Genomic DNA, 14,016 nt, shown 5'->3' with positions numbered 1-14,016 from the left:
CCGTTGCATTTCTGTTGCTATCAAAGGTGCTGTGCATTCAGGTGCTGCTGCTGAATGGTGCCATGGTCACTCCTGTGGCCAAATGCTGCTGAAGCTGCTATTGCAAAGTGACATTGTGGCAGCCAGCTCTTCTCCTGCCCTGCTGAGGCAGGCAAAGCTGATCCTTCCCACATCTTCATGATTCTGACTGACATCATGGCATCTGTAGTGCTGCTCTGCATACTCCTAGGGTGTCTCTCACTTACTTTTTTAACTTCAGCAACAGAAAAAATAAGAATGATTCCTGAGGTACTATCCAGAACAGCATTTTATCATACAGCAACATGACCCAAAATCCATACACAAAGGTAATTAGGGAACGAAAAAACCACCACAATCTGTTGAAATTCCTCACACTATGTATTCCCTAATACCAAGCTACTGGTAAATCACGTGCTGACTAACTAAATATTTTTGTACCAAATCTCAGGAAAGTCCCGACAATAGAAATTCAAGTGAAGTGAAGATGGCTTCACGTCACAAAGGAAAGAGCAGGGCCACACTGCTGGCAGGTGTTGGTACAGTTCTTCTTGTGACCATGACAAGATCACAAACCAGGACAACATGGTTTGCAATCAGTTGCTCCTAGCATAAATATAAAATTTTATTTCATAGCTCAAGAGAACTATCAGAAGTTCTGCCTTCTTGCAGAAAACCAATTTCACTAAAAACTCTATTGCAGACTAATCTGAAGCTGTGAGATGTACCTATGACATGCAGATACTTTAGCACCTTATCTAGTCTGGTAACCAAATACTGCAGTTATTGAGTGCCTGGAGATATTAATTTCTATAGGCAATCTTCCAGTCCATGTCTAGATATTTGTATTCAAGATATTTCTGCTTTTGTCCTCTTTTTCCTTTTGGGGGAGTATTTGTACCAAATGCTAAATTCTATAATCTTGCCTTATATGCTGAACTCTTTCTTTTACTTCCACAATAATTTTTCAGGTCTTCTGTTCACTGTATAATTAACTCAAGGACTTATTAATGTTTAAAAATATAGCAGGGAAAATAGACATTTTATTTTAGTAATATTATGATTCCTGAATCTAGGTATTAACTTCTGCGGAAAATTAATCTAGTCCTCATAGCACCCAGAAGCATTTGACAGAAATTGCATTTTTGGATTATTTTTAATATGTAATTCATAAAACAGTAGCATTTTATTTTCTAAATTTGGTGGTAATTTGTTGACAACCTAGGAAAAAACAGGAATTCTCTTTATTGTCAGTAAGATCACAATGTCTGCCCAGAACGAATATGATCCACGCTCTATTACATTTTTCCAAAACCCAGGAAGTTTATAGCACGTAGAACGAGATTCCCCTGCCCATTGCAGGAAGAGAATAAGTTACTTTACAAAGGTGACGGTTTTTCTCCAGTAGCTGTGAAAGGAATGTCTTACCACCTTGCTCAGCCTTAACACCTAAATTCTAGATGGCTAAACCAGAGCAGAAAAATCTGTTCCTAAGAGTAGAATGGCTCAGTTTTTCCAAGAGCCAGTGGAATTCCATGTGTGTGCTTACAAAGAAACATGTCTTTTGTATTTTTCCACATTCTAGTTCTGTGTTTTACCTGTCACCTCCTGCACTCCACAACACAAAATGCAAAATATTTTTTAGCTGTTGGAAATAAATATTCTTGGTCTTTGGGCTGTATATAAGAAATACAGTTGGGATTTTTTTTAGATTTTAAGTGATCAGTATATTGCTATGGAAAATGCCTTTTGTGGTTGGATGTGTTTGGGTGACGTACAACAAGCAATTTCCATTGCATCTATTGTCAATCACCCATATTTGACCTAATTCCAGACAGTCTTCATACCTTCATTTAGCTTCTAAAGAAAGCATGTTATACATGATTCAGTTATAAAAACTATAATGTAATTTAGATATTATTACGTTTGAATATTTTGTTGTATTTGTGGCTTGTACTGCCATACAAGAATGAGGAACTACTAGAATAGAAACTAGAAACAAGAGTTTCTACTTAAAAAATATTTCTCTTAGTTCTATAACAAAAGCCAAAATTTTTTCAGGTACGCAGGAACTGATAAATCCTATTGAGTATTCAGAAGGGTCTTTACATCCCAGAAATGCAATGTGGTCAATGAAAATGGATAGTTTTTGAGTCCACTTTTTTTAAATTATATTAAACAGGAATTTTTTTTCTGTTCTGAGGATCACATCTGCTCAAGACACAGACTACCATGACCTCTTATGCAATAGCATAAAGTCATTTTTTGCCAGAGGAAAAATGAATCAATGTTGTGTTTTACATATTAACTTTAGTCATACTCGTTCTGCCATATAAAACACTGGGACAATCAAAGCTATTTATGTTCTGATTGCTTAAGTGGAATCCAATTAACCCTGACAGCAATTTTTCATCATGGTCTAGCTATTGTAGTAAAAATTTCCTGAATAGCAAAATGTTGCCTTGATCATGAACAGCCAGCATAATTTTTTCTTATAAGTTTTGGATAACCATAGAAGACTACTTGAGAAGAATATGTATACACTTGAATATTTTTTTAGGTTTTTTAGATTAATTAAGTGCAGATATTTTTTGGAAGGTGAAAAGTAAAATATTTTAGGTAAAAACTGAAATTTTTGGGATAATTATTTCGCTGCTTTTCCTAATGATGCTTACTACTCGAAACTAACACTAAATACATCTGTAATCTGCAAAATGAGGTAATCTTAACCCCTTTCTTCTAAGAGTCAGCATGAGGTTTGCTCTTGGTTTCAGTAGCAATGAACAAGAACCTGAGTGTTGCTGTTGCGCGCAGGGACAGCGAAAAACGATATGCACTCAGATCAGAGAAGATCGTTGAAGCCGACCTTTTAATGCCAAAACCCCATCTTTTTGTAGCATGGATCGCAAAAGAGAAATTACATGATTGTCCCATTGGTCAACCATCTACCAAGGTGATAGGCTAAGAGGTATAACCACCCATTTCAAAATATTATTCCCAGTAAACTGTTCAAACTAATTTTCAAAAAATTATTCCCAGTAAACAATTCCACTATGTTCTCCCAACAGCCTTGCACCGGCAAACGTTTACCAACTAGCAAACCATCAGACAGCTAGCTTGTGTGAGAATGGAGACTTTCACATGAGACAGTAAAAAGTGGAGAATTTTTTCTCTGCTAGCCTCCTCAGCATCTACACCAGAGTAGAGCAGTTTTGCTTGGAAGTAAGGTTTGATTCTCGAAGTCTTGCCCTCAATTTTTGTCAGTAAATGAAGTCCCTGGATGGAGTATAATAAAAAAGTGCATCTGTCCTGCAGGAATTACCCAACCCTTCTTCCAATCTGTTCTTTATGGATTCTGATGGTCCTGCACAATTCCACAAAGGCCATTTTTCTGCTAACCATGAAATTGTGCTTGAATAAGTTCTGTAGCTTAGATGAGAACAGCCTCTAATGGGACCTTACACAGGGCATCACGACTCTGTCACTACCTGCTCAGTATTATTAATTCCCATCCTTATGAGAAGGATTGTTCTGCTGAAAAATAAAATAATGCAGCCAGGTTATATGGTAATGTAATGTCCACATTTTCTAAGTGCCAAAATATAGACATGTAGATTGTGCACGGAAAGCATTAATTAGATTCCTGTGGTAGGTACCATGGTTTTACTGAGTGCTTTGTTCTCTATTTATTTATTTGTTTGTTCTGAAGTTCCCAGTTAAGCCTCAAACACTTTTCCTACAATCCTCTTGTGCATAATTACATAGTAACAGATAATTCCAGAGCAAAATCCTGGTCCCATGGATGTCACTCACAAAAATTAGGTCAATTGCCTCAGTTGTCAGAAAGCCAAGATAAAACAGCCTGAGCCCTGAGCTTCTGACCTGGTCTTAGCTATGCTTTTAACATCTCAATATGTGTGCTATTTCTATCTTCATCAGCATCAAGTAATAACCAAAGGTGGGCCAAGTTTTGTTGTTCAGGTGTGAGATCCAAGGGACACCCAGCAATCTGGTAGGTGCTCAGACTGCACATCAGGACTGCCAGAGCTCCTTGTCAGCAGGTGTGCATGGAAGAAAACTTGAGAAAGTGGAGGTGAGAGATAAATGGCAAGATTTTCAATGGGATTTGCACCTTCTTTTACTGGATTTGCTACCTAATACTTTTTATCCCCATAATAAAGACTTGTTCACACAAGCTTTAGAGGATAAATGAGTTTTCAGAGGTGAAGGAGAGCAACAATACTGGTTATTTAAATGCACTTCTGCTTAATTTTCCTTTAAAGACTAGAGAATATGAACCACCAGATTATTCACATATTCATCAGGTATTTTGCTTACCTGATGTTTGCAAGGTTTAAATCTAAAAACAAGAAAAAAAAGCCTCAGAATGATCTTTTTTCTCTTGACAGACATTAGAGAATGACTTCAAAATATGTTGTTCTGGTAGGAAGCCTACATCAATAACGAATTAGCTAAAGAGATAAAGCATTTTTTGTTTCCATGCCAATTTTTTACAGCTGTGATATTTTTACATGTACCACACCCTATACACAGCATTGTGAGATGGAACATCCTTCTCAAGAGTAAGCAAACAAAAATAATATTAGGTCCTTAGGACAGAAACCTACATACACAATCCCTCTCCCCCTAAAGACTGATATGCACTTGATCTATCTTTCCTCCAAAATCAACATTTACTGGTGACATTAAAAGATTATGTCCCTATAATCCATGGCAAACAATTTTCCTTCAAGCCCCCTCTACTGTCAGATGCACTGTAATCCTTTTTTCACTTTATCAAATATAATCCTAGTTCTATATTAGATACCAAAATGCTGTGCTACTGCTAGGACACAACTACCTTCCCCCACCAGGTCCATCTCTAATACAAAGAAACCTCCTGGCAGCTGTGGCACAGGTTAACTCTGCAGCCCACATTTCATTTTTATTAGTTGGAGCAGCTCCAAGCAAAACAGATCAAAGTGCAAACATGTTTATTTTCATTTGAATTAACCAGAGCTAGGTTTCTCTGTTATTAACATTCCGAAATACCTGGTTTGTCCTAATGCAGAGGAATCCATGTCCTCTGTAGTATTTGTATTTTGGATTTTCTTTTCTTGTTATAAACTGCAGTAGAGAGTGCAAGATTGAAAACATATGGTCTGTTTTAATTTAATATGAGGAGTTTGTTGTCATTCACAAACCATTAAAGTTGAATTCACTGTATTAGCAGGTCATCAAAACTCCCTACATTGTATTACCATCCAATATTCAATTTTCTATCTCAAGTTATCCTTATTAAAATACGGAAGGACCCACTGTACAGCAGGCACTTTGCCAGGCAAGAAGTTATTAAATCAAATGGAGGAGGCATAGATTTAACTGAAATACAGTACTAGCCTCATTTCTGCTCTGATTAATGGCAAGATTTGTCAGAACATCTGCTTTAGTTTTTCCTGTGACTTACAGCCCAAAATGCTCTCAGCCCCTCAGCAAGGTTTCATCAAGATATCTGCTTTTCGAAGACATCTGACTTTTGTTTGTTTTCTTGAGACCTGTAAAATTCCTGTGCTGCATTAATTTTTATGTACAGAAATGGCAGCCACCTTCAGGGCTGTCAAAAAGACATATTCCCTGTCTGACTCAGATCATGGCTATAATCATGGGGTTTCTTATTCTTTAAATACTAGGATTTTTAGGTAAGGATCCCATTATGTGCTCTGCCTGCTAGATTCCTAGTGCAAAAGAAAAATGGCATGGAGTGTTTTTCTTTCCCAGATAAACTTGATTACATTATCCAGAACTTGACATCATTGAAAGAATTTGCTCTAATCAGAACAGCCATTTCTGTTGTTATGTTTTATCTGTTCCCCTTGACTTTAGACACTGCAAGCTGGAAAGTATCTCATGCTTTGCTAGTGGGCCCAGGGAATACTGAAAAACAGTGATGTGGTATTGCTGTCACGTATCCTATGAAACAGATGCTGACTGTCAAGAGGGGCAACACGACATGGGCGACAGTACACTGACAGATAGAATGTGACAGCAGTAGGAGGATGTCTTTCTGTTCCTCGAGGTCAAAGGGGGTCCATCAGTGCAAAATCCATATTAGGAAATCAGCAAAAAAGCACCAATGGGGTCTCTGAGACAGAGAGATACAACCAGGCTATGAAGGCACCTACATCAAGGGGACATGGGAAGACTGATGGGAAGAGCACACAGAGAATGCAGATGACTTAGAGGTCATGGAAATAGAGAAAATACAAATTTTGATGATTGTTGGCCATGGTCTGTTCAGTGATGAATGGCATGAAAAGAGGACTTTCTCTTCCAAAATAGCAGCTAGATGATTAGAGATTAGAGGGTGCTCAAGAAACACATTACATTGCTCCTCCCACTCTTTTTAGTCTTTCCTGAGCATCAGCTTTTGGCCAGTGTCAGCAACAGGATAGTGGATTTATAGGAAACTCTAATCTGGTCCAAGAGAGTAGCTTCATCTTCTGAATATGAACATCATAGATGTTTACCATGGATTTCAGAAAACATGCAAGACTAATGAAATTTAATGAATTTCCAACAACAGACTCACAAAAGGTCTTAGCTGAGATGTTGGTCGTTTCAGAAGGCAATCAAATTCAATGGGATAACTTTAATGATTTTCCTTCTGAAATTACTTCTGAAATGTTTACTTTTTCATGAACTTTTGAAAAACATCTACATAATGCAAGCGATACAAGGCTTATCTTGGTGGCTGTGATTAGCTGTGATAGGTTCAAAGTTAATTAGAAAGCTTAACTGGATTTGATAAATGTCTGCTTTTCACAGTGGTTAATGCAGATGAAACATTGATGTGTAAACCAAGTCTACTACCAAGTCATGCACATGACAGCACATTACTGTTGCTGCCACTACATGTGCATTCTCAGAGCCACCTATATCTAACAAACTCATTTTGGGTGCTTGTCTCAGGTGTTCACGAGTGTTCAGGAGCACTGCACAAGAAATGGGGTTGCCCTCAGTGCTTGTTCCCATTCTTCTTGCATCACCTGTGACAAGAGAATGAGCTACATCTGCATTCCTGACTCTTCTGACACACTTGTATAAAGTTGATACCTGTGTCACACCACCCAAGGCACACCCTGAAGTCAGAGAAAGGCAGCAGAGATGATGCTGTGCTACCCCATTGCTAAACCACCACCAGACAACAGCAGGGAACGTGGAAATGGAAGGCACACAATATCATGCTCCCCATATCCAGTCCTATGCCATGTTTAGCACAGTCCATTTTGCTCTTTTCATCATGTTTCTCTGCTCAGAAGAAAAATGCGGAGTTGTCATAAATGAGAGCAGAGTACCTTGGGTGGAAATGAGGTGAGGAGGGAGGAGAACCTCCCTTACCATAGGAGGTCTCAATACCTTCCTCTGCATCAGGAGGTGAAGTTCCCCACAGGGAGCTTGCAGGATCAGGGAGGTGAGCAGATGTCCCCATCTACAGCCCCCAGAAATCCCACTGCGTCTCCTCTCTGCAGATGTTAACACTTCTGTTATGCTTGGTGCTAAGCATGATCCTCTTTGGTATTGTGTGCTGTGGCAGAGCCTGCTGATTCTGCCTGTCACAGCTGCAGGAACATTTTGTCACTGATCATGTTTTAGGGAAGAAGCTGAAATGGTCTCCTCCCCCATACTGTCTCTCTCCTCTTGAATCAGAGATATTGAATTTGCTTCAGAGGTCAAAAAAGATGAGCCAACATTTCTAAAAGCCTGACCTAGATTTTTGCTAGCTTTAAAGGTCAAGATAGACCCTTTTTAACACTGAACAGGACTGGATTCATCTGATGTCAATACCACTGCTGACCTGCACTGCCTCAAGGCTGTGCAATTCCGAGACTAAATTTTATTTTAATTTTCATTTGGTCTTGAAAATCAGCTGGGAATTGCAATAATTTAGCACATGTTGGAAATCAGAGGAACAGATCTGAGAGGGAGGAATAAAATCCCTTCACATCAGAGATAAAAGAAGCTTTTTTCAGTCACGCTAGTTGTCTTGGAAGCTAGAAATAGAAAGTCATCAGTGTTTTTTTTGTCCTGTTTTCATAGGGCAGATTTTCCAAATGATCTGAAATTCTGCTTTTATATACTTTGCGACTCAGAGCCCAAATTTATCTAATACTCAGCTTGTCTCAGCATGCAGTGCTGTGGATGAGATATAGATTCTCAGCATGGATAATTACTCTAAATCATAAAACACATTCCTGTCAAAGGCAGTCTCCAAAGGCAAAATGGGAATGGTGACATTGTGCAATTTTTTACAAAAAACCCCCTCCATACAGCTTGCTTTGTTGAACATTGACTCAGGCTGCGGTTCTGCTTCTCTTGTCAGTTTGTCTGGCAGATGTGAAAACAGCTGGTAAATTCTTCCTGTTTTCAGTTTGCCTTCCTCAGTGCTGTATCCCTGGCCCATCAGTGAGGTTTAGGTGTTCCAGAGGAAAATTTATGATCTTTCCAGCAAGTTTTCTATATTAAGCAGTCTCTTCTCCCATCCAGTATTTATGAAATGAGTTCCCTTTCACTGTCACATTTAAGGTGATTGTGCTGAAATATGGTTTAAATGTAATAGTGAAAGTAAGCTCTTGCTAGTATGTTTATTTTTTCTTTACCAAGAGCCAAAACTGTAGCATTTGCACAGATTTTACAGAGGGTATCTCTTCACAAAGGGGTTCAGACACCACCAAACACCTCTCCTGCCCTGCAGAAGTCAGATATTCCAGCAAATAGAGCATGGTGCTGAGGCAGGCTAGCCCAGCTCGGCCCCTGGTGTTCAGGCAAGAGCTCCACCAGTTCTGAGCAGGGGCAGGGCAAACCTGCACTCACCATCCAGAGAGATCCACTTTTAGAATTTTTTTATGAGTCTGCCAAAACCCAGTTTTTCAATTTGATTAGTTGCACTCTGGATTTGGATTGTGTGGACTGCTGTGACAGGAATCTGCATTTCACATATTCTTTATTCTCAGTTAACAAAGAATTATTTACATCTGACTAGGGTGTGAAAATAAGACTGGAATACTATTATTGTTTAAAAAACCCCTGGTTTAAATTCAGACACTATAACATTACAGACCAATAAAAGGTCTTCATATTCTAAGAAAAAAATTCTTTTTCAAACACTAAAATTGCGGACTTTCAGCAGTTTGCAAGAAAATCCAGAGAAATATATATGATTATACAGCAAGACCAGCTATTGTATATTTTAAATACAGACCTTGAACACATCATGTGAATGTCACCAATAAAGACTGTGACCTTAGGGTGATTCTCGGGTTCTGCATGGAAGGTGAATTCCTTACCTATGTTTGGATCTGAAAAGTTTCTCTGTTGACTTTATTCTTTGGGGTTTTTTTTAGCAAACTAACATTTTCAAGGTGTCTGTGAAGACGAAGCAAAGCATAGATGTTACAGAGTAGAAAAGGAGGTGGGAGGAAAAATCAGGGATCCAGGAAAGATGCAGGGACGGAACTGCAGGAGCCAAAGTTAGCAGGTGGGTGCTGTCTCCTGCTTCATCATATATGCATGATTTCTGCTGTTATTCATGCTCAACAGAATTTAAGGAGTTATTTATATTTTTTAAAGTATATTATTGCTAATCTAAAAGAGTTTTTAAATTATAGAATATATTCATACATGTATGTAATACTGTGAAAATAACTATATTTCAATTCCATCCAGACATCACTAGATGGCACTGAGAGTCCCAACAATTCTTGGTCACAAGATGCAGTCATTAAAACAAATGATTTAGGCTCTATTGAATTAATGTTTCCTTAAGATTTATAAGAATTTTTTTACAAAAACCAAACCATTTTGAATACATTTACATATGTTCCGACATATACTGATTCCTAATTTTCTCAAATATCACTGTAGTAAATAAAAAATTCATATGCTGAAAGGATATGTATCATCCTTGCACTTACTGAAAGTGGGCTGTAGTTTTCAAGTGCATCCCTAGGGTTCTTGGATTATAAATTTGTTTAATAATTGTGGTATGTAGTAACATGGTAGTTTGAGTAATAGAATAGTTTAACACAGACGGGATCATACTTAAATAGAAGTAAAGAAAATGCTGAGGACAGAAATAAATGGCATTTTTCAAAGCTATTCCTGTACTGAGTGTGCCAGCTGCCAAGGGCCTTGTGAGGAGAGTCTGATCAAAATCCAGGCCCCCTGTCCCCAAAGAAACTGATGTGACCTTGGACACTTTTATCTGAATCTCTCCATAGCTGCAGAATTCAGATAAGCTGAAACTAAGATACAGGCTCCTTTTTCATCATCTTCCAATTTTCACAAGCCAGAAGTTCACTAATTTTTGGCTCATCTCTAGCAAATTACTCTCCAGAATTTTGCTGACTTGAGGTATACAATTCATGTTGACTTCTGTCTGGTAAATAGTAAGAAACATGGACTTTTTGGGGCAGGTTTCACAAAACAGCTGGGGACTAGTATAAATAAAGGTGTTTGGAAAACATTTGTCAATAGCCAGCTTTAAAATTTTTTTGAAAGATCAACTAGTGTTCAGAGAAACTTGCGAGTAACTAAGAAGTGTGTCTGGGAAATATTCTTGCAATTTAAACTGTCACAGGGTTTCAAGAAGGAAAGGAAAATTATTTCTTAAACCACACCATGAGGGAAACGTGAAACCTTTAGTAAGATGCTACCAAATGCCCTGATGTCATAGCTTTCCTATCTCCTTCTCTGTTTCTGTGTATTTTTCATGCTTCTGGCTTACCAGACACAATATTTGAAATTTGTTTGTTACAGGAAGTGTTGTGCTCTTTCTGATACGGCGCAGGCGTGGTCACCTTTTCTGATCTTTCCAAATCTACTGTCACTGTTTGGGGACCTTTATGATTGGTGTCATTGAATGATTACCTGCCATTTCAAGGTGCAAGCTTTGAAGATCTCTTTTAAGCCTCTGCTCCTCCTTTCACTCACTATAGATAATAATATAAAATTATTATAATGCAACTCTAGGAGCCATTTTTGGTAATAATAATTTCTCCCTCATAAATGAAACAAGATTCCCTTTTGCTAAAACTCACTATCTTCACGTCCTCCAAACTGGGGTGACTAAAACATGGCTCAAAAATCACGAGAATATCTTGACTTTGATGATATAAAATAGATAATGTAGGATTTCTTACTTTCAAAAAAAGTGTTAAAAAAGCTGTCCCTTTATCATTATTTTAAAATTTTTTTCTTTATTCCCCATGAGTATAAATGTGAAAGAGCACATCACACTGATGCTCCAGTGGTGTAACTGAGCTCAGAATCCCCTTCCCCATGGCCACAACCAGATCCATCTGGTCACAGCTGCCAAGTAGCCTCACAAATCTCAGTGGTAGGGTTCTGAGGGGACAGGAAGGGTTGGAAGCAGAAGAGGGAGGATGAACACCTTGATAAGGATTTCAACGTATATCCTTCAGGAAAACTATTATCTATGGAAAATAGCCTGGTTCCAAAGTAGAATTTTGGTGGAAAATTTAACTTATACCAAAACTCTTGCCAGGTATCCAGTAGAAACTACATCAAATTATTTATGTTTGTTATATGAGAGTAATTAGCATTCTAAAGTGAATAAGTGACTTTGCACTGGAAGGTGCTGCTGAATAGTATAGATCCACTAGGGAGTCACTCTAAGCTGTGAATATGACAGGGTCTAGGAGGATTTTAGTCTCCCTGAATAATGAAGGGCATGTTTTGCAGTGTGGAGTGCAAGGAGATAATTCTCAGCACTTTGGATAAATGACACTGCCTTCCCCCACAGAGGATAAATTAATAGGCTCTGTCTCTGTTATATCTCTTCTGTGGAGGGAATTACCGAGAAGCCCTTCAAGTTTAAATTAATTTCAAGATAAGTAGAGCTACAGTACCTACTACTTTCACAACCAGGTACCTAACTGCCAGTATCACATTATTGGTGATTATTGGCCACAAGTGTGGCATTCATAAAATGAGAACAGCCTGTTTACACTTAGCCCTCACGTGGCTGTGACCTCTGCAAAAAGAAAAAGAAAAAAGAAGATTTGGGATTCCCACAAGCCAAAGTAATTACAAGGAAAAGCCCTAAAATGTAATTTCACTACTTGCCCTGTACCGTGCCAAACACCTGCCAGCTCTGCAATGCTGGCTCCTGCAGGAGCTGAGTCAATTTGGCATTCTGAAGTGCTCAGCATGTTTCAGGACAGCACCTGGCTGAGCCTGATACTCCATATGAATAGACAAAATCACCAGTGATTGCAATCTCTAAAGGAAATATTGCCTTTCATTCCATCTAGATCTTATCACCTAAAGTGGGTGTAATTAGAAAAAATGCAAGTGGATGTAATCAGTTTGGAATGTGCATGGGGCAGTTCTTGAACCAGACTTGCAGTGCTGACCCTAACTATATTATGGAAGCAATTTAAATTCTCTGAATTAAAGGAAAATTACATGTGTAATCACATGAAAATCTTGAATCTTGATGTTTGTTTTGGGAAAGTTTTTCCCTGTCAGACTTTCTCTCCCATAATTACACTTTCGTGTAAACATTCAAAGCAATGTCTATTAGTGAGTTTATATTAATAACCAAAAAACACCACAGCCACAAACCAGACATGAAAAAACCCCATGTTCCCAGATGCTATGAGCTACTGTTTCTGCTTGTCTTCTCCTTGTATAATTCTTAAATTCTTCCCAGCATTTGCTAGAAAGATTTCACTTGTACCAACAAAGATGGACTCTCCCGCTTTTATCAGGAAAAATTAACAAATGTTTATTCGAATCTTATAATTTTTACTACAAGCCACAAATATTGCACGCAAAGGCAAAGTCTGACCACTGTATTTTGGAGGACTGTAAGAGTACAGTCAAATATCAGCCAATGAAATGTTTAGAAATTTCTCTTCCATGGGTCCCTACTCCCAATCTCCATATATAATTCAGTTAATCCCTAGCACTCATGCTATTTATAACTGTACTTAATTTAGTTACTGAATCAAAACATTTTGTTAACCTTTCCATTACTGGCATGCTAAGGACTAGCAGCAACTCCCAACAGTATTTTATTTGTACTTTTTGATAACTAAGGCTTGTTCTGTTCATCAAGAAATTTTTCTCTGGTACAATTTGGTGGAACTTTTCCCACTACCTTCACGACCAAGATACTATACAGTATATTTTGTTTTCCTGCATATTTTAACAAAATTTCTGGTAAATTCACTATTTCAGTAAAGCAATAAAATTCCATGTGACTTGTTTGGGGCACTAGCATATGTTTGTTTATTTTATATGTAGTACGTTCTTTCTGCAGGGCTAGACTTTCATAGAGATGGCAGCAGCCAATAAGCACAAGCATCTGTTGGAATGTTATTTTACAGTCCTGAGAAAAGTTGCTTCTACTTTTATATATATACAATATAATATATATTGTATATGTGTATTTATATATATATACTTTCATATATATTTATACTTCTGAGTTCTTTCACTCAAAAAATTATCAGCATGTGTCCCTTTCTTCCTCCCCTGTTTTTACATGACTAAACAAGTCTGAATTTTTCTTAATTGAGGCATTTAGAAAGAATATCATAGCATTGCCTACTGTAATGTGAGCCAAAAGGTAAGAGCTTCCTTTGGGCTGAATCAATTGCCTCAAAGCAAGTGAGCAGCTTACAGTCTGGAGAAATGAGCTCAGTGAAAGGGTAGCCACGTAGACTAACCCTTACAGAAAAATCAAACATCCCCAAAACTTCCTTCTGAATTTTAGCTGCCTTAATCAGGGCACCACTGAAGAGCTTAAATCTGTCCTAGCTTCACAGCCTTCTTCTAGAGTTGTGACTGGAAAGGAGATGCTGGTGTCTTTAGTTCTCTGTGAGGGGATTCATATTCCCTCCTGGATCCTCACATTCTGAGCTCATGGTTTGGATTGTACTTCTCAGAAGCTCCCAGATCCAGTGGCCCATT

Source organism: Coloeus monedula (genome assembly GCF_965178545.1).
Source record: "Coloeus monedula genome assembly, chromosome: 4".
Classification (NCBI taxonomy): domain Eukaryota; kingdom Metazoa; phylum Chordata; class Aves; order Passeriformes; family Corvidae; genus Coloeus; species Coloeus monedula.
This window is presented reverse-complemented; position numbering follows the sequence as displayed.